This window comes from Pinus tabuliformis, chromosome 2_1 (assembly GCF_031772625.1).
Source record: "Pinus tabuliformis cultivar Carrire ecotype Pingquan chromosome 2_1, CPIR1, whole genome shotgun sequence".
In the NCBI taxonomy this organism is placed as follows: Eukaryota; Viridiplantae; Streptophyta; class Pinopsida; order Pinales; family Pinaceae; genus Pinus; species Pinus tabuliformis.
In genome coordinates this window covers 550,586,258-550,612,734 of record NC_142299.1, presented here as the reverse complement: position 1 = coordinate 550,612,734, position 26,477 = coordinate 550,586,258, and the positions used below count along the sequence as shown (strand labels likewise).

Genomic DNA, 26,477 nt, shown 5'->3' with positions numbered 1-26,477 from the left:
GAATGAAAATTAAAATATAAAATGATATAAAATATCTCTTACTTATATGTCAATAATATTTATAATCATCTTAAATTATATTTATGGTCAAGATTAAAAATTACAATATAAAATGATATAAAATATCTCTTACTTATATTTATAATTATGTTAAATTATATTTATTAATTCATTATTATTTTAAATTGATTAAATTAAAATTAACATTAAATAATTATACAAAATTTTAAAAATATTAAAACTTATCCAATTAAAATAAAAAATAAAAATATTAATATATTAAAAACTAATTTAAAAATATTAATATATTAAAAACTAATTTAAATGAAATTTTAAAATCGTGATATATTAATAAAAAATAACCTAAGTACTTAAAATAATATTTAACAAATAATTTAATTTAGACATTTGATTAATAACAAGAAATATGGCCACTTTTGACCAAATTAATAAACTGTGTTCAAACAAATTAAGAAGTATAAATGTTATGGAAAGTTTGAAATGTGTGCTCTCAGTTAGGCTTTGTGACCACTATGGTGCGAATATGGAATCTCACCCTAAATTATGAAGTATAAATGGCTTTGTGACCACTATGGTGCGAATATGGAATCTCACCCTAAATTATGAAGTATAAATGTTATGGAAGTTTGAAATGTGTGCTCTTGAGTTAGGCTTTGTGATCACTATGGTGCAAATATCGAATCTCATTAAATAATTTGACTCTCAAATTCCATCCTCACTGGTCAGTTTTATCATAAAATTTTTCATACTTCTTTGTGTGTAACATTTTATAATTGTTTTAACCACAAAACTATATGCACATCACTCACTTATATAAAGAAGCAATAACTCTTATTTTAAAAATATTTCAACAGAATCATTATCTATTTAATTAAATCTTATAATAATAACCTCTCAATTGATACATACAAGTCATGGCAATTCATGCCCTACCAGAACAATAACCTAACCTCACAATTGATGAAAACAACAGTATATGTATTCTATTTTGGTGACCATTAATCCATACAACCATTGACTCTTTTTATATACAAACTCTCTTTCGTCGCAAGAAATAAATATTATTTTATATGAACATGAACTCAATTAAAAAGCGATATCATGAATCAGAACATCACTTACAAATAAAAAACGATACCAAAACAATAACATGAACCAGTGAACCGTGAACCGTTCCGTGCGATAAGCTTAGGCGTGATCCACACTGTACATAAAATGCGGTATATCATGTGGAAGAATCTACAGACGCCTATAAAACGCCAACCTGGACGATGAATCAAAGTGAGCATTTTGGGCTGCCATTTTCGAGTCGCCTCCCTCCTTCATTGCCTCCCTCATTGTATCACCATAGTAACTTCATAGAGTGCCACTGTGCTCCGCCTCTTATCAATGGCCACCATTTTCTCTGTAGCTTCTCCTCTCGAGGAATCTCCTGCAGTAGACGCTGGGGAGACCCTCCGTAAGCCCCTTAGCCTGTGGCCGCGTCTCTACAACTCGGCTGTCACAAATGCTCTCTGGCAGGTCAGACGCAGCATATTGGAAAAGCATGTGTTAAATTTTTCTCTCAGATCCCCACAGTCACAGTGCCCAGTGGCGCCCAAAACCAAAAGTCCGAGTCAGAGCCGCATAAGCATACTCTACAACTTCTCCTCCGATCACATACTGCGAGAGCAATACAGGGATCCATACAATGAGGTCAGGATCGGTAAGCTTTTGGAGGATTTATATGCCTTAGCGGACACCATTGCTTTCAAGGTAATTTATATTTTATTTGTGGAGTTATTCGATTTATCTGGTTCTACTTTTAAAATCTCAGAGAGATTTGGGACGTATCTGATTCTACTTTTAATTTATGCTCTTCGCCTCAAGTAGAGACCATAGCGTCTTCCATATAATAGCTTGTAGCAGAAAATCATTGATTTTTTCATTTATATTTACTGATATACAATGGTGGTTGCTGATATACAATGCCGCCCCATTCCAACGACGCATCCGGGAAACCCAGGAGCATAGCTCTACTGTGAGGTGTTGATAGATATGTGACGATGATCCCGTTTTTTAACATATATCTTAGTCATCTATTCAATTTTTCTTTATATATAAAACAAAACAAAGTAAACATCCATGGTCTTTGGAACCTGATCCATGTATAATTCCTTAAACAAATATATTATTTGTTGTTAGTGTATATATTAATATAATATACATCAATAATCTTTGAATGCCAGCTCTTAAGAACAGATATATGAATATACAATGCAACGTGCGTGTCTATATGTATAATCAAATTTAATACATAAATAACAATAAACAATAGAGATTTTATATATAATTTAATTTAATAAATATTTAATTTCATTTCATTTGATAAATTTTAGGGGAGTAATTTTAAAGTGTAATATTTTAGGGGAGTAATATTTAAGTGTAATATTTTTGGAGATTTTGGCAGATTTTTGGTTGGAATCTGGTGGAAAAATTGTGGACAAATCTTGATTTCTGTTGTTTAAATTGGTGTTTTGACTACATATATAGACACAGCACTCTAAAAACCCTCAAAAAAATTCTGTTGCAAAGAGTTCACTTGTCAAAATTGTGATTTCAATATACCCCTATCAGATTTTAGACAAATTAAATTGGAAAATAAACCAAAAATACATTCCAGAAAATTACACTTCAAAACTACTGGAATTTAAAATATGTTGTATGTATTTTTTATATAAATTTCTCGTCGATATATATATAACATATTTTCTGTTAATGTAACTTTTTACATTGCAATAAAAAGTTCGATTTTTTTCTCTAAAAACATATTTTCTGTTCTTAAAAAGAAATATATTTTACTTCATTGATTAAAATTATATATTTTGTTGGCATCTCCCAGTTCAACAGGACAGGAGACAAGGCATTTTACATTTTTGGACTGATCAATTCTGCTTCACCATGACTTTGCAATGTTTTTCATCTCTATCTTTTGCATGTTTTCTATTATTTTTTTGTGGATTTGCTCTGCACTAAGGTATCGCTACTGTTTGAGCACTGTTTCTCTTTCTAGCACTATATTTCTGATAATACCTATAAACTACCTAACAATTTTTATTAATAAAAAATTGTTAGTTTATTTCTTTCTAATATTAATATATATAGATGGATCAAAGTTTCGCATGGAAAAGATTTTTTTATTAATATATATAGATCAAAGTTGCCCATGAGAAAAGGATTTTTATTTTTGGTTTAGATTGATCAAACATGCAGATTTTAGAGTCGAGTGAGAAAAAATGACATTATATTCTTAATGGTTTAGTTTTTTCAGCACTGCTCCGATTATGACGACACACCGAGACCATTGTTACTAGTTACAGCGTCTCTTGACAACATGGTGTTGAAGAAACCAGTCCGTGTGGATACTGACTTGAAAGTTGTGTTGAAGATTTAATTTCAACTGCCAAAACCGCTTCAGCAAAACCACCTGAGCATATTGGACCGCCTTTGGTCAGTAAGCTGTTTTTTTACAAACAACTCCGATGCAATGAAATGCTTCCACGCGTCCTCGGCATGTTTTCCCGTGCAGCTCCATCGAAACGTAACGTTCGGTAACAAAGGCCTTCCGATATTCATTCCAACCGTTCCATTCCATGAGAGCAAATCAACGGTTGTCGGACTTCACAAACCTGCAGCAAATGAATTTTCACATTGTGTAAAAATTTTGGTTGACCGCGGTTAAAGTAATTTAATAAATTAATTGTGTTCGTAGATAGTAGGTGAGAGGTCTAAGTTTCAAAGTTTCTTTTGCACAAACGTATGGTGAATATTAAAGACAAGTATGGTCATTTTGTTATATGATATACTCAATGCAATATCCAAAAAAAAAAAAGAGTTTGTGCGTTTTTTGGCTAGAGTAGTTTTATTTTGTAGCGAGTTGACTTTGTGTATGTAACAAAAAGGGTATGAAACACACAGCTTGTGCGAACAAATTTTTTTACCAGAGTCTCTTGTGAATGCACAACAGTGCATAGATTATGAGTTGACCATTTGTATGATGCAAGGGCGAGCGAATATCGCACAGCAGTGGGTGGAAGAAGCAGGGGAGATTTCCTTTAGAGGAACACATAATGTTTTTTTTATTTGGAGTTGCATATGTAAAATCATTTTTACAGTAGAATATGTAAAATGTTTTCACAGCAGTAAATGTAAATGAGGTTTTTACACACAGCAGTGTAAAATCTCAGGAGGAGACAGAGTTTTTTTTGTTGGTTGAAATGTATTTTTGGTGAATCCCTCTGAGTGAAAGAGGATGAATCTTGTATCAGGCATTATATTTTAATGAATACAAAGCTTTTTATGGGTGTGTAATACTCTGTTCTCAGAAATCTATTTTTGCTTCCCTGTGCTAAGATCCTGGAGTAAAACAAAGCATTGTCTCTGTGTTCAGTTTTTATTTGTTTTTGGGATTTTACCAGAAAAATCCCCAACAGTGGTATCGGAGCAGGCTTAGGCTCTTTGAAGGTGTTCAAGAAGATGAAGAACAGAGTTCTTTTGCTGCAACCGCTGCTCTAGCAGAGTCAAAACTCAGTTAAGAAAAGATTCAGGTATTCCTCAAAGTTTTTTTGTGTCGCTGTTGAAGAAACAGTGAGTGTTTTTAAACACACAGTCAAGAATTTAAACCATAGTTTAAAATGCAAGGAATGGCCAGCACAAGCACTAGTATGGGCATGTTTAATACTCAGCTCCAACAGTTTAATGGAAGAAACTATGACTATTGGGCAATAACCATGAAAGCCCTGTTTCTCTCTCAAGATTTATGGGAATTAGTTGAAGATGGCTTTGAAGAACCAACATATGAAAATGAGTTTAATAGATTAACTCAGGCAGAGAAGGATCTGTTGAAGAGCAATAGGAAGAAGGATTCAAAAGCCCTTGTATTTTTGTATCAAGTAGTGGACCAGAGTGTGTTTCCATGGATAGCAGCAGCTAAGACATCCAAAGAAGCATGGCAAACGCTCAAGACAGCCTATCAAGGCATGGAGAAAGTGAAGACAACAAAACTACAGTTGCTGAGGAAAGATTTTGAAAACCTGTGCATGAAGGAGTTAGAAAATATTGACTCATTCTTCACACATGTAATTGGTCTGGTCACACAGATAAGGACTCATGGAGAAACCCTTGAAGAAATGAGGATTGTGGAGAAAATATTGAGGGTCCTACCTTCAAAGTTTGATGTGATTGTCACCGCCATAGAAGAGACAAAAGATCTCTCAAACTTTTCAGTTGATAAACTTCATGCATCACTGATAACACATGAGCAAAGGTTGAGTAGAAATGAAAACTCATCTCTAGAGCAAGCCTTTAAGACCCAGATGTCTTTTGGAAGAGGAAGAGGTCAAGGCAGAGGAAACAAGAGAGGAAGAGGCATAAGTCAAAACAGAGGTGGAAGGAACAGCCCAGCAAATGCTCAAAGAAGAAGCAGCAATCCAAATCAGAACCAAGGCCAAGACAGCAGCCAACAAAGAGGACAACATCATGCTCAAGGACAAAGGTATGAAAAATCCAATGTCCAATGTTATTATTGTAAAAAAATATGGGCACTATGTAAATGAATGTAGAAATAAGCAGCATGATATGAGTAATAGACAAAATGCAAATGTCACTAGAGAAAACATCAGTCAAGATAATGTGTTGTTAGCTTGTAACATGGCTGAAACAAACAGTGAAGATATATGGTTTTTAGACTCAGGTTGCAGCAACCATATGACAGGAAACATAGCCCTCTTTTCTGCTTTAGATCAAAACGTGAAATTACAAGTTACACTTGGCATTGATAGCAAAATTTCTGTTATGGGAAAAGGAGAGGTAAAAATATTTACAAAGAATGGTGAGAAGAAAACCATAGCAGATGTCTACTATGTCCCTGGAATGAGATGTAACCTCTTAAGTATTAGACAGCTTGTTCAGAAGGGTTACAATGTCTTCTTTGAGAATGATGTATGCACCATCATGGATAGAGCACCCAGCAAAAGATGTATTGTTGAAGTGAAGATGACGAGGAATAAGATGTTCCCTCTCAGAATAAGGGCAGATTTGAAAAACAAAGAAGTAATTGCAGCAGTTACCCAAGAAGCTTTCCAAAGTGTACCAAAGGATGAAAATTGGTTGTGGCACTTAAGATTTGGACATCTCAACTTTGGAGGTCTTAACTTGTTGAGCAGAAAAGGAATGGTAAGAGGATTACCATTGATAGAGAAACCGGACAGCCTTTGTGAAGGTTGCATCTTGGGGAAACAACATAGAGAAAGTTTTCCATCAAGGAAAAGCATAAGGGCAAAGGCACCCTTAGAAATTATCCACTCAGACTTATGTGGACCAATGCAAACTCCATCACTTGCAGGCAGCCAATATTTTCTAACATTCATTGATGATTTCACCAGAAAGACTTGGGCTTATTTCCTTAAAAACAAAAGTGAAGTGTTTGAAAAATTTAGAAATTTCAAAGCACTTGTGGAAAACCAAAGCGGGCTGCGCATCAAAGTTTTGAGAACTGACAGAGGAGGTGAGTATATCTCCAAGGAATTCCTACGGTTTTGTAGAGAAAATGGAATTCACAAGCAGTTTACAGCTAGGTACACTCCGCAGCAAAATGGAGTTGCTGAAAGGAAGAATAGGACCATCATGGATATGGAAAGGAGCATGTTGAAGGCAAAGCATTTGCCAAATGATTATTGGGTTGAAGCTGTACATTGTGCAGTATACATTTTGAATAGGTGTCCTACAAAAGCAGTGATGAACAAAGTGCCGGAAGAAGCATGGAGTGGGAGAAAGCAAGGAGTCACCCACATGAAGATTTTTGGATGTGTGGCCTATGCACACATTCCAGATCAGCTAAGGAGGAAGTTGGACAACAAAGGGGAGAAATGTATTTTCATTGGATACAGTGAGAAATCCAAAGCTTACAGGTTGCATATCCCATCTACCAAGAAGTTTTTTGTCAGCAGAGATATTCAATTCATTGAGGAGGAAGCTTGGGATGGAAGCATAGAGAAAACAGTGAATGTTAAAAATTGTTTGTCTTATGATGAAGATGATGAGGAGATGGCTGAAATATATCCCCAAACAGCAGCGCCAACACAAGGACAGCAAGGGACACCATTGAGGATAAATGAAAGTGCTTCTCCAAGCACACCACAAGGAGGAAATTCAAGTGCATCTTCAAGCACTTGCACACCAAATGAAAGAGGTAAGAAGTTTAGAAATCTAAGTGACATTTATGATAAAGGAATGAATTCCTTGTTTGCTTTATATTTTCATGTTGATGATCCTATTCATTTCGAAGAAGAAATTAAGAACAGGAAATGGATAGAAGCTATGGATGAGGAGATTAATGCCATAGAGAGAAACAAGACATGGGATTTAGTTGAGCTACTAAAAGGTAAAGAAATCATTGGAGTTAAATGGGTCTACAAGACCAAGAGCAATGCTGAAGGCAAAATAGAAAGACACAAGGCAAGGTTGGTTGTCAAAGGGTACAAGCAGCAATATGGGAGAGATTATGAGGAAACTTTCGCACCGGTTGCAAGAATGGAAACCGTGAGAGCAGTGCTGTCCATAGCAGCTCAAAACAAGTGGAAAGTTTACCAAATGGACGTGAAGTCAACATTCCTAAATGGAGTGTTAATGGAAGAGGTTTACATTGAACAACCTCTAGGCTATGAGAAGAAAGGTGAAGAGCACAAAGTGTGCAAATTGAAGAAAGCTCTTTATGGGCTGAAGCAAGCGCCAAGAGCATGGTACAGTAGGATAGATTCCTATCTACTGGAAAATGGATTTGAGAAATGTGAGGGTGAACCCACCATATACATCAAAGAAAAGGATGGTAAAATTTTGATTGTTGTCTTATATGTTGATGATGTGATTTTCACAGGTAATGATGATCATCTCATTGAGAATTTCAAATCAGTCATGAAGGAGGAATTTGAAATGACTGACATGGGTTTGCTGAGATACTTCTTAGGAATAGAAGTAGATCAAAATGAAAATGGAATTTTTATTTCACAAGCAAAATATGTAAATGAAGTATTGGGCAGATTTAACATGCAAGAGTGCAAGGCAGCAATCACTCCCACAGTGATGGGATTAAAACTCAGCAGAGAGGACAGCAGCAAGGATTTTGATCCTAGTTTGTACAAGAGCATTGTTGGCAGCCTTATGTATTTAACAGCAACTAGGCCTGACATAATGTTTGTTGTTAGTTTAATTTCCAGATTCATGGAGAGACCAAAAGAAGCACATTGGCAGGCAGCAAAAAGAATTCTGAGGTATGTCAAAGGTACTAAAATGTTTGGTATTTTATATACTGTCTCAGAATGTTCAGATTTAATTGGATACACTGATAGTGATTGGGCTGGAAGTGTAGATGATCGGAAAAGCACTTCCGGTTATGTCTTTCACATGGGTTCAGGAGCCATTTCATGGGCTTCTAAGAAGCAGTCCATTGTAGCATTGTCTACAGCAGAGGCTGAATATGTGGCAGCTACAGCAGCAGCATGTCAAGCAGTTTGGATGAGAAGAATGTTAAGGAGCTTAGGCCAAGAGCAGGCAAAAGCGACGGTGATTTTTTGTGACAATAGCTCAGCTATTGCATTATCAAAGAATTCAGTGTTTCATAAGAGAATGAAACACATTGACACAAGATTTCATTACATCAGGGAATTGGTGAACAATGGAGAAATTGTCTTAGAACATTGCAGGACTCAGGAACAGGTTGCAGACATTTTGACAAAGCCATTGGACCAGAAAAGGTTTGAATTTTTGAGGAAGTGTCTAGGTATGACTGAATGCCCAGCAGTTGAAATTAAAGGGGAGTGTTGAAGATGTAATTTCAACTGCCAAAACCGCTTCAGCAAAACCACCTGAGCATATCGGACCGCCTTTGGTCAGTAAGCTATTTCCGTACAAACAACTCCGATGCAATGAAATGCTTCCACGCATCCTCAGCATGTTTTCTCGTGGAGCTCCATCGAAACGTAACGTTCGGTAATAAAGACCTTCCGATATTCATTCCAACTGTTCGATTCCATGAGAGCAAATCAACGGTTGTCGGACTTCACAAACCTGCAGCAAATGAATTTTCACATTGCGTAAAAATTTTGGTTGACCGCGGGTAAAGTAATTTAATGAATTAATTGTGTTCGTAGATAGTAGGTGAGATGTCTAAGTTTTAATGTTTTTTTTGCACAAACGTATGGTGAATATTAAAGACAAGTATGGTCATCTTGTTATATGATATACGCAATGTAATATCCCAAAAAAAAGGAGCTTGTGCGTTTTCTGCTAGAGTAGTTTTATTTTGTGGCAAGTTGACTTTGTGTATGTAACAAAAAGGGTATGAAACGCACAACAAATTTTTTTACCAAAGTCTCTTGTGAATGCACAGCAGTGCATAGATCATGCGTTGACCATTTGTATGATGCAAAGGCAAATATCGCACAACAGTGCGTAGAAGAAGCAGGGGAGATTTCCTTTAGAGGAACACATAATGTTTTTTTTATTTGTAAAATCATTTTTACAGCAGTATATGTAAAATGTTTTCACAGCAGTAAACGTAAATGAGGTTTTTACACACAGCAGTGTAAAATTTCAGGAGGTGACAGAGTTTTTTTTGTTGGTTGAAATGTATTTTTGGTGAATCTTTCTGAGTAAAAGAGGATGAATCTTGTATCAGACATTATATTTTAATGAATACAAAGCTTTTTATGGGTGTGTAATAATCTGTTCTCAGAAATCTATTTTTGCTTCCCTGTGTTAAGATCCTGGAGTAAAACAGAACATTGTCTTTGTGTTCAGTTTTTATTTGTTTTTGGGATTTTACCAGAAAAATCCCCAACAAGTTGTTGGTGCTGTTACTTGGGTTGGCCGCTCATCTATTGAGATTCAAATGATCATAACTGAGCTATCTGGAGGTATTTATACAACAATGGCTCACTATTTTTCGTCACTGCCATTTACTTTGCGAATGCTGTTCTGTACTTGAAGAAGCTCCCATGAGAATTTTGCTTGGGCATTTTCCGCAGGGGACACTGGAAGTGGGGGCTCTGTTGCTCTAATTACAAACTTTACGTTTGTGTCACGAGACTTGAAAACTGGAAAATCAACCCCTGTTAAACGACTTGTACCACAAACAGACACAGAGAAGGCACTCCTGGCGGAAGGTGAAGCAAGAGACATGAGAAGGAAGAAAGAAAGACAAAGACGTGGAAAGGAGTTTGAGGAAAGCAACAGGTTGCATGCTGATGGCGATGGTGAGAGAGTAGAAGCTTTGTTGAGAGATGGCCTGTGTTGTGTGACATGCCTGCAGCTTTAGCAGACAGGGACAGCATACTGATAAAAGACACAAGGCTTGTAAATGCACTCGTTTGCCAACCACAACAACGCAACTTACATGGACGAATCTTTGGAGGGTTTCTGATGCATTGTGCCTTGGAGTTGGCATTGTTGGTCGCGTTCCTTGCTTTCTGAAAGTTGATCGTGTTGATTTTCTGAGACCAGTGAGTAACGCTTCCTGCAAATAGATATTTTAACTCCCCGATCTCATCAGTTGAGTTTGGTCCGTTTAATTTCGTAATAGTTCTCTGATTTGCTAGTTTAATTATAATTTGATAACGTAGATTTCGACACATTTTAGAAATATGATGAGCAAGATTACCTATTAAGATGATAAGATATTTTAAGAAAACTCGTCAAAATATTCTAGAATCTACTATTAAGATGATAAGGATAACCTGATAACCTATTTTTTCTTAAGTAGATATGCTATCTAGTCCAGGTTAATAAAAACAAACTCCATGGTTTAAATAGTAGTAAATTTACAAATAAAGCTACTTGGTTTCCAAGAAAATCGAGAGTAGTAAATTCGCAAATCGTCAGTAAATTGACATGTTAAGCAAGATGTAGTGAATTCACAAATAAAGCTACTTGTTTTCCAAGAAAATCGAGGGTAGTAGATTCACAAAGCCTCGGTAAAATGACATGAAGCCACAAGTAACTTAATTTAGGTCTCAGGTCTTTGAATTCAATTGGATGTTCCATTTTGAGAATATTTTAATAAAATTAAGTTGAAAAGAATATCCTCACATCTAATTCATATTCGCAGGATTGATTCTAAAATATGATTCTAAAATATTCCCAGAATTGATAATGAAAATAACGCTAATAAGATAATATATTGCCATAATTGATAATGAAAAAAATGAATCATATATAATATATAAAAGGTACATTACTCAATGCCACTATAAATTAAAATAAATGCATATTCAGTGAACAATAGGACTCAAATGAACTGAGGTTAAAAAACTATATTGATTGATTGTAGGTACATGTCGGGGACTTCCTTTGTTTCAAATCCTGTGTTTTATTCACGCAACTAGATGACCCAAAGCGACCGCTCATAAGTATTGAAGTTGTTGCACATGTTAGCAGGCCAGAACTAAGAAGTAGCGAGGTAAGTCGTAGTTGAAAACGTGAAATGTGCAGTTCTCCATGGGAGAGAAAGGGGAGGTCTGTTTCAGAGTTGGAGTCTAGTCTTCTTCATTGATTAAAATTTGTGATTATAAATCCTCCTTCAATCATATGTGTCATTGGTTTGCTTGATGCTTGCTTTATTTCAAAGTAAGATTAAGATGAGATTCATGCATCTCCATATGTGGCGTTGAGCAGGTCTCCAATACCTTTTATTTCACATTCACAGTATACCCTGATGCTCTGGAAGGTGGATTGAAGATCCGCAAAGTTCTGCCCGTAACAGAAGAGGAAGCTCGTCGTGTCCTTGAACGTCTCGATGCTGAATGTTTGGACTAAGTCGGAACAAGTCATTTCATCTTTAACTCATTTTTAAACATTTTATCTCTAATCTACATAAAGGTATAGCAAATTAGAAAATGAATGACTGGAAAAATATGTGATTCATTGGCGATGAGCCGGATAGTCACTTAATTCCATGAATTCAGATTGCAACTTATTTGTGGCTCGGAAAAATGCAATGCAATGATGTTGTAGAGTTTGACGTATCACAAGAGACTAAGGTCACAGCAATTCGCAATTTAGTAATAATCTTAGTTGAGCTTGTTATGAATTTTTTTATATTAAAGTAGCTATTACGATGGAATATTTGGAGAGATTTTGGCATGCATTAATATATTTCATATTATGATCGAATATTTGGAGATATTTTGTCATTTATTTATACATTTGATATTATGATACATTTCATATACGCATATTTATTTATACATTTGATATTATGATTGAATATTGGGAGAGACTTTGTCATGTATTTATACATTTCGTATATGCATATTGATTGAATATTTGAATATAAAAGATGAGGTTGAAATTTGTTCATGAATAAGAAGTAGGTGGTGTGAGATTGTTGAGTTTTTTTTAAAACAAGATATTTTGGCTCAGATGTGGTTGTTTTCATCCATATATATATATTATTATTATTTTAAGAGGAAGAGACTATGAAATCTTTCTTTGTTCAATTACAATTAAGAGATTTCCATGGAATTTGGGAAGATTAGTCAACTTGAACACATGTGGAACAGCAATAAGAGGTTCAAATGTAAGAAGAGGCCAAATTTTAGTGTGTGATTATTTATTTTTAATTTTTCAATTTACAATAAATATTCATAAAATTTTGTCACCACTATTTCTTCTTAATGATAATAATTAATTAAATGTTATATTAAAAAAAAATATTACTATGTTTTTATGTTGACTTTATAAATGAATCACAAACTTGAACTAAGAGACATTCATTCTTCCTTCTTCTTGTGCCAGACCTAAATAAAAATAATTAATAATAATTATTACGAGGAGGCATGCAGGGCTGGGAATGTGACAGGAGGTAGTACAAGAGGTGGACATGTGGTCTTGGCTGACCCGAGGTCATCATGCACGAGAGTACTGTGGAGGACAGGTGGAAGGCGGCGGGAGCAAACATTTTTCGGGAAAGGGAAGCCAATAAGCTCATGAACGCCTACAAAGAATGGCATCCAGCGGTGTAACGGAGTTTTGTTCAAAGGCTAGATGCATTGTCACCTCCTACCCACAACATGTCATTGAAGCTAGAACAGTGAAGGGAATTTTTACTGCTAACCAGTTATCAAGGAAAATACAGGTAGAAGATGGTCAAACCAAGCGATTCTGTTGAGTTGGACCCCGAAACTGGGGACATACTGTCGGTCTGGGGTCTGGAGGTAATGGAACAGAACATCGAGATGTATATTCATTTAGTTGAATGATCAGGGAGGAAGAAAGGAGGCTCGGAAGTGGGTTGGAAGTAGAGTAAAACCTTAGGGCTCCGCGAGGAAGGTCTAGGATTGTCGTATTTGGAAAGTTGGGAAGGGCAACAAAAGGAGCATGAGAAGTCGTCCTTGTCGGAGCACAAAGTGGCAGCAAACGATACTTTCCAAGTAAGTTTTGATCCATCCCATCCTCACAGTCATTTTTATTTAGGAGGGTTAGAGGACATCATAATTAGTTGTGGGTTTAGAAGTAATGACGAACGGAGCATAGGCCAAGCGGTGGTGGTAGGGTTTGGTCATGAAGAGACAACGTTGAGCCTGACTCAAGCCCATGTGGCTAGCAACCCTCACAGACTCAGTCAAAATAAGGCTCTACAACAAAATATGGTCATAGGGTTCGGAATCGTTGGTGTCATAGAAATACCAGAGGGTTTGACAGAGGGTAGGAAGGTGGCTAGGGAAAGTCTGAAGAAGGTGTTAGCCTCCTATTGCAACAGGGTATCATTTTTCATGATTGACATTTTTACATGCCAAATATGTCATACTTTGCAAGCTGCTGTGTTCCATATTTCCAAAACAGAACAAAGAAAAAGCCATGAAATGTGCTAGTTCAAAGGCCACTGCTATGTTCCAGTTTTGGAGAGTTTTAGAGGGAGGTCCAAACAGTCTAATCTTGGTCTCCCTAGGTTTCAATTTCCTGTTGTAGAATATAGAGAATGATATCTGTCCAAACAGTTTAATCTTGGCAGATTTTGTAGATAGGTAGAGAATCAAAGGGACCCAACTGTTTAATCTGGGCCCTGGCAGAAATAAGTGTAGATTTAGATAGGAAATCAAAAAAAAGAAAATAAAAATTGTAAATTTGGGTCTGCAAGTCTAAGTGCACCCAAATCAAAAGAAGAAAAAATGTTAGGAAGTAGGCTAGGTAGGTAGCTGTGGTTGTAGAATGGTGATTCATGATCAATTTTGTGTTTCAAAATGTTTATCTTTTCAGATCACAGTGCAGGCAGTTTTGCATTCAGAAGGGCTCAGAGCTGGACATCACTAACTCCCCCTTCTTCTAATTCCCCAAAGTCACTTACTAACTCCCCAAAGAGGTCAAGATCTGCTTGAGCCTCTTAGTCTCATCATACTCCATATCAGTTGCCTTCATGAAAGATCTATTTCACTCAAGGATTTCATTTCTCTACAGGTTCTTTTCCCCAAATTTAGACTAATGTCCCTGACCTTAGCGCCCTTTGTTCACCTCCATATTAACTACTAACTTTATTATATAAACTCCCTATCAGTTTTTCCCATTCCCCTATTAAACTATACTTATAAAACACCCCTATGTAAATATTCCCTCCCTGGCAATATAGCCATATTTTCATAAGTCCGGGAAAAAATGGTCCATCTGGGGCTGGTTTTAGCCCATCCGAGTCATAGCAGGGATTAATTTGACACCTGGTCAGACTAATAACCTCTTCCCTAACTCTTAAAACTCTCAAAAAACCCACTTTTTATCCCTTTACCCCAAGTTTCGGGCATAAATTGTTAACCCGCGCTCAAAAAACCCATAAACCCGCCATTTTCTAAGTCTAAACCCACCGCGCGCTATATTTAAAAGGGAATATTCCCACGAATATCCTCGCCCATTAACCCGTCGTCGCCTCACGTCTACCGCCAACCGTTGGATCTTCCGCCCCGTAGATCGACGGTGGGCGGCCGTCAAATCTCCAAAACGCCCGAGCTTTAGCGTCCGGGAGATGGGCGGTATTGTTGCCGTACCTCCCGCCACGCATCAAGCGTTGGGCCGTGGCGGACCCCTCTCCCCCGAAACCGCCTTTGTCCATAAGCGGTGCGCCCAAAACCGGAAACCGCCCCTGCCTGCGTCACCCGCCTGCCCAGTGACGTCACCCCCCTACCCAGTCACTATGTTGAGTCACCTGCCTACGTGGCCTCCTACCACATCACTGCCACGTACCCCTGCCACCGTACCTGCCACGTCACCATCCGTACATGATGACGTCATGCTGACATCATCCTGCCACGTCGTCCTGCTGACGTCACCCGTCGTACAATGTCACATCATGCTGACGTCATGCTAACGTCATCAGCACTTTTTTGGCGCGAAGGGCAAAAAATCGCACTTCGGAGCCCCGGAATCAGATTCTGAGGCAGTTTTTGATGAGCGATTTGCGCAAATCGCTCATCGCTAGATTTTTTGGGCCTGAATGGGGAATCTTCAGGGAATCTTTTCATTCTACGGCCCCCAGCAAGCCCAAAAGGCGCCGAAAGACCCATTTTTCTTCGCGAAGCTTGCCGAAAGGAGCAGATAACAGTTTTGAAGGAAACAGAGGCCGAGCAGCTGCCATTAATTTGTGAATAAAACCCACGGCACGTCAGAACAGCATCAATTTATTGCCAAAGAGTATCAGTCAAGATTTTTTAGGGGCTCGAGGCACCTGAACATTGATGAGGCCCCCGAGAAAGTCAAATCAGGAGGTGTAAGCCCATCCTTGCCCTCAAATCACAGTTAAAGCTTTAAATGCATACAGACAGCGAAGGTGCAGAAACCCATACTCATTTATTTCAGAAAACACTGCAGCAAGCCACCAAGGACAGCATCATTTATTCAGTTTTGATACGGCGGCCTTGAGCACAGCCCGAGATATTTTTTGCATTTATTTCTGGATAGAATTAGGTTAAGTAGTCATGTTTCTTTATGACCTAATTAGGTCAAGATGTAATAAAGGAACTCTGCAGAGAGTTTTTGCCCTATATATACCACCCTCTGTATAGTTTTAAGGGTTGGTCAATTGAGAAGTTCACTAGAGACTCGCTGTGTATACCTAATTTTTTCCATAATCAAAGATTGCCGAAAGCTTGGAGAGCAAACTGTCTGTTGTGAATGAATGTTTATGGAAATATGAAGATGGAATTCTTGTGCTGCAGCCTAAAGCAATAAGTGCATCTTACCTCTGTTTATTGTTTACCACTATCTAAGTAGCAGGAAGAAAGAATAGCCTAGAATTAGTTTAAATACTCTCTATGCTCAATTTCTGCTATTTCTTTATGTTTTCTTCTGATTGAATTGGTTATGAATATGAATTCCTTCTGGCTCATGTTTACCCCGATTCACCTGTGTTTGCCAATTATCTAGGGATTCTTAAATGCCCCTAGGTAGCGCCCTGTTATCTTCCCCTGTTAAGCATAATTGATAGATTCTTAATTGCCTCTCATTACTTAGTATTTCTTTCCATCCCTTTAACCTGAAACATTGTTTCATGCCCAGCTATCTTGCTCCATTTTCCCTCACTGTTATCAAGGAAAAGCACCAGCAGTTTTTCTCCTCGACTCCACGCCCAATGGTTCGAAACCCTTAGACTATGCTCTGCCTCTCTATCTGAAAAATCAATTTTCCCACCAAAAACAAAACAAAAACCCTCTGAACTCGAGACCTAGCCTAAAATCCTTTTCAAACAAAGCTAAATCATAAAGAGAGAGCCCTCTCTGATTGCAGGTTGGCTAGAACCTGCAGTCCAAAGTTGGTTTGTGGTTACCTCGGCCGTATCCTTTTCTGGAGCTTAAGGACAACCTGAGTGATAACATAATGGCGACTCCACTGGGGACTTTCCTCAGATAATTTCAGATAGTTTCACGAAGAAGGTAAGAAAGCTCCGCTGAGAGAACTAGACCTTCAGAACTGCTTTTTCAAAGTTTAGTTCTGATCTTTGATGGTGGATAGAGATCAAACACTCCAAAGTTGATCTTTCACCTGGCGACTCCACATCATCCTCATAATAAAGACTCCACTGGAGAGATGAACCCAAAAGAAATTTATGAGCATATCAGGCTTTTGACCTGGATTATTATCCAAGAGGTCATGTTCTTTCTCCTCCATAAAATTTTGCTGTACATATTGTTCGAACTTGACTTTTATGTTTTTCCCGTAGAAAATGTTGAAGAAAGCCCTCCTTGCACATTAGAACAGCAGCCTCTAAATGCTGTTGATGCTCACCTTATAGTCAAGGGGGACACTACTGTCGGATCAAATCATCCCATCCCTGTTCACACCGAACCCAATCATTTAGCCCCTGTACACAATCCCTTGCCTCGTAAGGTTCCTGATAGATATAAGCCACTCATTTTGCCTCCCGTGCTTAAACCTTTGCCCAAAAATCATTCCATGTGTCTCCCAATATTTGATGGAGAGAAAGGAGTGACTGCCCAAAAGCACATTCAGGCTTTTGAAGATTATTTGAACATTTTTGAAGTGGAGGATGAGGATGTTAGTGTTAGGCTGCTTGCCCTTTCTTTACAAAGTGAAGTTAGGACTTGGTTTAGAGCATTGCCTGAGGCAAGCATCTCAAATCTCCAGCAGTTATTCAAACTCTTCCTTGATAGATGGATGATCAAAGTCAATTTCCTCATGCTCATAGAAGAATATAATCAGTTAAAAAGGATTCCAGATGAATCTGTTCAGCAATTTTCTGATCGATTCAATCAAGTTTATCATTCTATACCATTGAATATAAGACCTCCCCCTGATTTGGCTCTATTGCATTATCCAGTTGCATTTGATCCAGAAATAGAATTTCATCTAAGAGAAAGGAGCCCCTCTACTATGCAACAGATGCAGAACATGGCAGTAGATGTAGAGGTCAATCTGAAAATTAGGGAGAGGAGGTTGAAAGCAGAATAAGGGGATGAACTTGATATCTTTGTAAAGAAAGCAGAGGAATTAAAGCAGATGTGCACAATAGAAGTTGAATGTTTAGAACACTAGAACAGATCTGTTTTGCAAAAGGAAAGTAATGGTATTCATGAACAAACCTGCCACAAAACAGATGACATATTCATACCGCCATACATGATGGAGCAGTCTCCTGATATAACGTATGAATATAATAGCTTCTCTTCTTTCAACGGTCTGCCCAAATATGATCAGTATGATGATGATTGTGAGCCTAACGACCAAATCAGTCTTGCAGATGAGTTGCACCTTATTTTTGCACAGAGCACAGTTCAAGATCAACTGCCTGAACACAATGATCAGAATGCCCATCTCAGCTATGAAGAAGAGGAAGAAAACGCAGAGTGTGTTGATTTCAGTGAAGGAACTTTACCTTTCTGTTTTCAATCTTTTCAATTTATTAAAGAGAACTATCATGCAATTAATAAGCAAATATCAGCAAGGGTTAATATTGACCGTCTGGAGGATGATCAAATCATTGTTCAAAATGTATTGCCTCTAATTTTGCAAACCCAAAGAGCCATCGAATATCAGATTGAGGAAGACTTGGAAGCAACAGCACATGATCAAATGATCTAAGTGGATCCCCTGCCTCTTTGTTTTCAGCCATCTGAGTTATTTGAAAGAAGAAGAAGAGGAGCAGCCTGCGCAAACCAGTCAAGTCCTATTCGAGCCAGATTGTAAATTGCAAGCACCTCTGCAAGTTTTGAATGACCTATCTGCTGGTAGGCAGAATGATGAAAGATATCAGCGCTTTTCTCCATTAGCAGGCTGCAAAGCTCAAAATCAAGTTGTTGATGATTCCCCAATTTCAAAGCATGATAACTATCCCAAACTTTTGTACAGTTCTTCAAGTCAGTCTAGCAATAATGTATATATGCTACAGCACCCTTTGGTACAGTTTCTCGTTTCAGCAAAGAAGGTCAGCAGCTTCCTGATCTTCTCAAAGATTAATAAAGCCATATCAGATTGCAAGATCTCCATTTCAGGTAACAGCAAGCACAAGCAGCAGGGGCCATTCATGTTTATAATGCTTAAGTGGCTGCATTGGCTGTTTCATTTCACCTAACGGCAAAGTAAGTGCTGGTTAGGGTAGGTAGGTAGGATTAATAAGGCAACCAACCAAGCAAATTTTGCAGAATACAGCAGCAATTGAATACAAGGCAGTCTGACCTGCTGTTCTTGGCTTTTCACAAGGAAAAGCCATCCCCAAGTGGAGCCACTGTTAGCCTCCTGTTGCAACAGGGTATTATTTTTCATGATTTACATTTTTACATGCCAAATATGTCATACTTTGCAAGCTGCTGTGTTCCATATTTCCAGAACAGACCAAAGAAAAAGCCATGAAATGTGCTAGTTCAAAGGCCACTGCTGTGTTCCAGTTTTGGAGAGTTTTAGAGGGAGGTCCAAACAATCCAATCTTGGTCTCCCTAGGTTTCAATTTCCTGTTGTAGAATATAGAGAATGATATCTGTCCAAACAGTTTAATCTTGGCAGATTTTGTAGATAGGTAGAGAATCAAAGGGACCCAACTGTTTAATCTGGGCCCTGGCAGAAATAAGTGTAGATTTAGATAGGAAATCAGAAAAAAGAAAATAAAAATTGTAAATATGGGTCTGCAAGTCTAAGTGCACCCAAATCAAAAGAAGAAAAAATGTTAGGAAGTAGGCTGGGTAGGTAGCTGTGGTTGTAGAATGGTGATTCATGATCAATTTTGTGTTTCAAAATGTTTATCTTTTCAGATCACAATGCAGGCAGTTTTGCATTCAGAAGGGCTCAGAGTTGGACATCACTAACTCCCCCTTCTTCTAATTCTCCAAAGTCACTTACTAACTCCCCAAAGAGGACAAGATCTGCTTGAGCCTCTTAGTCTCATCATACTCCATATCAGTTGCCTTGGTGAAAGATCTGTTTCACTCAAGGATTTCATTTCTCTACAGGTTCTTTTCCCCAAATTTAGCCTAAGGTCCCTGACCTTAGTGCCCTCTGTTCACCTCCATATTAACTACTAACTTTATTATATAAACTCCCTATTAGTTTTTCCCATTCCCCTATTAAACTATACTTATAAAACACCCCTATGTAAATATTCCCTCCCTGGCAATATAGCCATATTTTCATAAGTCTGGGAAAAAATGGTCCATCTGGGGCTGTTTTTAGCCCATCCGAGTCATAGCAGGGATTAATCTGACACATGGTCAGACTAATAACCTCTTTCCTAACTCTTAAAACCCTAAAAAAACCCACTTTTTATCCCTTTACCCCAAGTTTCGGGCATAAATTGTTAACCCGCGCTCAAAAAACCCATAAACCCGCCATTTCCTAAGTCTAAACCCACCGCGCGCTATATTTAAAAGGGAATATTCCCACGAATATCCCCACGAATATCCCCACGAATATCCCCGCCCATTAACCCGCCGCCGCCTCACGTCTACCGCCAACCGTTGGATCTTCCGCCCCGCAGATCGACGGTGGGCAGGCCGTCCCATCTCCAAAATGCCCGAGCTTTAGTGTCCGGGAGATGGGCGGTATTGCTGTCGTACCTCCCGCCACGCGTCAAGCGTTGGGCCGTGGCAGACCCCTCTCCCCCGAAACCGTCTTTGTCCATAAGCGGTGCACCCAAAACCAGAAACCGCCACTGCCTGCGTCACCCGCCTGCCCAGTGACGTCACCCACCTGCCCAGTCACTATGTTGAGTCACCTGCCTGCGTGGCCTCCTGCCACGTCACTTCCATTGTACCTGCCACGTCACCATCCGTACATGATGACGTCATCCCGCCCCGTCGCCCTGCTGACGTCACCCGCCGTACAATGTCACATCATGCTGACGTCATCAACACTTTATTGGCGTGAAGGGCAAAAAATCGCACTTCGAAGCCCCGGAATCAGATTCTGAGGCAGTTTTTGATGAGCGATTTGCGCTCACTCATCGCTAGATTTTTTGGGCCTGAATGGGGAATCTTCAGGGAATCTTTTCATTTTGCGGCCCCCAGCAAGCCCGAAAGGCGCCGAAAGACCCATTTTTCTTTGCGAAGCTTGCCAGAAGGAGCAGATAACAGTTTTGAAGGAAACAGAGGCCGAGCAGCGGCCATTAATTTGTGAATAAAACCCACGGCATGTCAGAACAACATCAATTTATTGCCAAAGAGTATCAGTCAAGATTTTTTAGGGGCTCGAGGCACCTGAACATTGATGAGGCCCCCCAGAAAGTCAAATCAGGAGGCGTAAGCCCATCCTTGCCCTCAAATCACAGTTAAAGCTTTAAATGCATACAGACAGCGAAGGTGCAGAAACCCATACTCATTTATTTCAGAAAACACTGCAGCAAGCCACCAAGGACAGCATCATTTATTCAGTTTTGATACGGCGGCCCTGAGCACAGCCCGAGATATTTTTTGCATTTATTTCTGGATAGAATTAGGTTAAGTAGTCATTTTTCTTTATGACCTAATTAGGTCAAGATGTAATAAAGGAACTCTGCAGAGAGTTTTTGCCCTATATATACCACCCGCTGTATAGTTTTAAGGTTTGGTCAATTGAGAAGTTCACTAGAGACTCGCTGTGTATACCTAAGTTTTTCCATAATCAAAGATTGCCGAAAGCTTGGAGAGCAAACTGTCTGTTGTGAATGAATGTTTATGGAAATATGAAGATGGAATTCTTGTGCTACAGCCTGAAGCAATAAGTGCATCTTACCTCTATTTATTGTTTACCACTATCTAAGTAGCAGGAAGAAAGAATAGCCTAGAATTAGTTTAAATACTCTCTATGCTCAATTTCTGCTATTTCTTTATGTTTTCTTCTGATTGAATTGGTTATGAATATGAATTCCTTCTGGCTCATGTTTACCCCAATTCACCTGTGTTTGCCAATTATCTAGGGATTCTTAAATGCCCCTAGGTAGCGCCCTGTTATCTTCCCCTGTTAAGCATAATTGAGAGATTCTTAATTGCCTCTCATTACTTAGCATTTCTTTCCATCCCTTTAACCTGAAACATTGTTTCATGCCCAGCTATCTTGCTCCATTTTCCCTCACTGTTATTAAGGAAAAGCACCAAAAGTTTTTCTCCTCGACTCCACGCCCAATGGTTCGAAACCCTTAGACTATGCTCTGCCTCTCTATCTGAAAAATCAATTTTCCCACCAAAAATAAAACAAAAACCCTCTGAACTCGAGACCTAGCCTAAAATCCTTTTCAAACAAAGCTAAATCATAAAGAGAGAGCCCTCTCTGATTGCAGGTTGGCTAGAACCTGCAGTCCAAAGTTGGTTTGTGGTTACCTCGTCCGTATCCTTTTCCGGAGCTTAAGGACAACCTGAGTGATAACAGAAGGGAAGGGGAATTAAGTTGACAGACGGAAGGGAAAAGAGTGGAAGTGGGAAGGCAGGACAGGCAGCGGACAAGGCACTGGCAATAGGAGCGGAGGACTCTAACCGAGTAGGAGGAAGGTTGGTACAAGGAATCAAAAAAACAAGGGAAGAAGGGTGTGTAAGAATGCTCCCAGAAGTAACAGCAAATGTGGAAACAAACTCACAGAATAGGGAAGAAGCGATACGACAGAGGTATGCGGGGGAGAAGAGGAAAAAACACGAAATAATAAAAAGAAGTGAAGCTATAGCAAATCTGGTCCTGGGAATGGATGTTAAAATTGATGAAGCCATGGAAGTTGCGGACTTAACCCTGGTAGGAAGGGCTAGAGGCAAGAAGTACTCTGCTAATTTCATTCAGGAATGGACCTCAAAAAATTGGCAGGCAACGTCGAACCCTGTTTTTCAGGTCACGACACTGGCAAAAGGGTGGTTTATGGTCAAGTTCGGGAGAAGAGAATCAGTGGAATGGGTTATGGCGAGGAACTGGTCATTTGGGAGACGCCCGATATTCTTCAAGAAATGGAATCCCATGTTCAATGCACAGAGGGAAAGGGTGGATGAATTACCTATTTGTGTCTACATGCCTAGACTCCCACTGTTCCTTTGGGTTGAATCTGTTTTCAAAGCCATTTGGAACCACCTAGGAAAATTCATGGAGGCAGACATGTCATTCCTGCAGAAAAGAGGCCAGGAGATGGCTTGTATACTAGTAATCTTAAACCCTTGTTTAGGCTTGCTGGAGGAAATTCATTTACAATATAAGGACTTCAAGTACGCCCAACAATTAGACTATGAACACCTGGCATTCAGATGTCACAAGTGTCACATTTATGGGCACTTGGAAAAAGACTGTCCGATGGGGTTTAGGCGAAGAAGGAAACAGAGGAAGGCAGGGGCAAGGGTAGCAAAAAAGGAGGAATCAAAGGAATGGTAGTCAAAGAAAATTGTGGGCGAAGATCAGATGGATATAGACAGGCAATAGGAGGACATAATCAAGAGCATGGAGGTGTAGGATGAACAATACCTCGGAACACAACCTCTTCAGTAGCAGGAGGGAACAAAGAAGGATCAGGATCCAACAGCAGAAATACTCAAGAGTTTCATATTCACGAAAGAGGGTACGGGTCTGGTCTCTACCCTACCTTATTTTACTCCTGCAAATTCTTTGAATTTCTTTGAATCATCGCCTGGTCCTTCTAGGCACCAGAACATTGTAATTCCCATTTCAAATACAGTAAACAATCAATTGAAGAGCATCATGATATCTATCCCTAAGCTAGATCTGAACCGAAAGAATGCATTGGGTGAGGATGGCCCAACTCTCATTGATACCCTAGCTATAAAACCCTTCTACAACCTCAGACCCTATGAGAGAAAAACCCCTCCATGGGAAGTAGTGGGGAGGATCAATTTGCAAAACTCCCAATGAAGGGATTGGAAGGTGAGAGTGACAAAAACCAATATGTCAAAGGCTCAGCTAAGAGACAAACTAGACATGGCAGATGGGAAGCAAATGTCCATCTCTGGGGCACTTAGAGCAGTGAAATCCCCCCCTGAGGTAATTCAATGATCCTCCTTTCCATGAATTGTTAGGACTTAGCTAGTAACCCTAAGAAACTGGCCCTAAAAGAGGTTGTTCGCAATTAGAACCTAGATATCCTACTTCTTCAAGAAACATTGGGAGCAGGAGAAGAAGTTTCAAAATCTTTGTCTAAATTAATGCCAAGATCAAGCACTTAGGCATTGTATGCTAAAGGCCACTTTAGGGGATTAAGGGATATGACAGAGGTATGCGGGGGAGAAGAGGAAAAAACACAAAATAATAAAAAGAAGTGAAGCTATAGCAAATCTGGTCCTAGGAATGGATGTTGAAATTGATGAAGCCATGGAAGTTGCGGACTTAACCCTAGTAGGAAGGGCTAGAGGCAAGAAGTACTCTGCTAATTTCATTCAGGAATGGACATCAATAAATTGGCAGGCAACATCGAACCCTGTCTTTTAGGTCACGACACTGGCAAAAGGGTGGTTTATGGTCAAGTTCGGGAGAAGAGAATCAGTGGAATGGGTTATGGCGAGGAACTGGTCCTTTGGGAGACACCCGATATTCTTCAAGAAATGGAATCCCATGTTCGATGCACAGAGGGAAAGGGTGGATGAATTACCTATTTGGGTCTACATGCCTGGACTCCCACCGTTCCTTTGGGTTGAATCTGTTTTCAAAGCCATTGGGAACCACCTAGGAAAATTCATGGAGGCAGACATGTCATTCCTGCAGAAAAGAGGCCAGGAGATGGCTTGTATACAAGTAATCTTAAACCCTTGTTTAGGCTTGTTGGAGGAAATTCATTTACAATATAAGGACTTCAAGTATGCCCAACAATTAGACTATGAACACCCGACGTTTAGATGTCACAAGTGTCACATTTATGGGCACTTGGAAAAAGACTGTCCGATGGGGTTTAGGCGAAGAAGGAAACAGAGGAAGGCAGGGGCAAGGGTAGCAAAAAAGGAGGAATCAAAGGAAAGATAGTCAAAGAAAAGTTTGGGCGAAGATCAGATGGATATAGATAAGCAATAGGAGGACATAATCAAGAGCATGGAGGTGCAGGAAGAACAATACCTCGGAACACAACCTCTTCAGTAGTAGGAGGGAACAAAGAAGGATCAGGATCCAGTAGCAGAAAAACTCAGGAGTTTCATATTCACGAAAGAGGGTATGGGTCTGGTCTCTACCCTACCTTATTTTACTCCTGCAAATTTTTTGAATTTTTTTGAATCATCGCCTGGTCCTTCTAGGCACCAGAACATTGTAATTCCCATTTCAAATACAGTAAACAATCAATTGAAGAGCATCATGATATCTATCCCTAAGCTAGATCTGAACTGAAAGAATGCATTGGGTGAGGATGGCCCAACTCTCATTGATACCCTGGCTATAAAACCCTTCTACAACCTCAGACCTTGTGAGAGAAAAACCCCTCCATGGGAAGTAGTGGGGGGGATCAATATGCAAAACTCCCAATCAAGGGATTGGAAGGTGAGAGTGACAAAAACCAATCTGTCAAAGGCTCAACTAAGAGACAAACTAGACATGGCAGATGGAAAGCAAATGTCCATCTCTGGGGCACTTAGAGCAGTGAAATCCCCCCCTGAGGTAATTCAGTGATCCTCCTTTCCATGAATTGTCAGGGCTTAGCTAGTAACCCTAAGAAACTGGCCCTAAAAGAGGTTTTTCGCAATTACAACCTAGATATCCTACTTCTTCAAGAAACATTGGGAGCAGGAGAAGAAGTTTCAAAATCTTTGTCTAAATTAATGCCAGGATCAAGCACTTAGGAATTGTATGCCAAAGGCCACTTTAGGGGATTAACATTGGGAGTAAAAGAAGGAAAGTTCAAAGTTTTGAACACCTGGGGGATGGACCAGGCGATGGGGATTGAAGTCTACTCCCTAGAGCTATGCACAAATCTAGTGATACTCAATATTTATGGTTAATTAATTTCTAGAAAAATATCTTCTCTAAGTCTCTAATTGATAACCCGAACTTGGTGATTGGGGGCATCTTAAACTTCTCCCTAGGCACAACCAAAACTTGGGGTCCCTCAGCTAGAGAAGACCCGCTCACAGACTTCTTTACAAAAATCATCAGAGAGAATAAGATGTTGGACATAAACTTACTGAAGCTAAGGCCTACCTGGAGGAATAGGAGAACAGGGGAAGATCAGGTGGCCAAAAGACTGGATCAGTTTCTCCTGAGAGAGGAGGTAGCGGTAAAGATCGCATCTTTTTGTCAGTGAGTGGGGGAAGGAGGTGACTCTGATCATCTACCAATTCTGTTAGAACTTAACAGGCATCCCAAAAAACTAGCGGCTCCCTTTAAATTTAATCCAACTTGGCTAATGGAGGAATCTTATAACACTCTTTTTAAAGAAACCTCATGACCGGTGAGGACCAGTGAGACTGGGGACAAAGCCTTCCACTTTATAGAGAACCTAAAACGGCTTAAGAAGGCCATGATAGCATGGGTCAGGGCCAGGAAAATGAAAGAAGATG

The 26,477-nt window shown here is 39.2% G+C and overlaps 1 pseudogene; it reads left to right on the top strand.

Moving 5' to 3' along the window:
* The first annotated feature begins 1,410 nt into the window (after positions 1-1,410).
* On the top strand, positions 1,411-11,868 carry LOC149201540 (acyl-coenzyme A thioesterase 2, chloroplastic-like; annotated as a pseudogene).
* Positions 11,869-26,477: the final 14,609 nt, after the last annotated feature.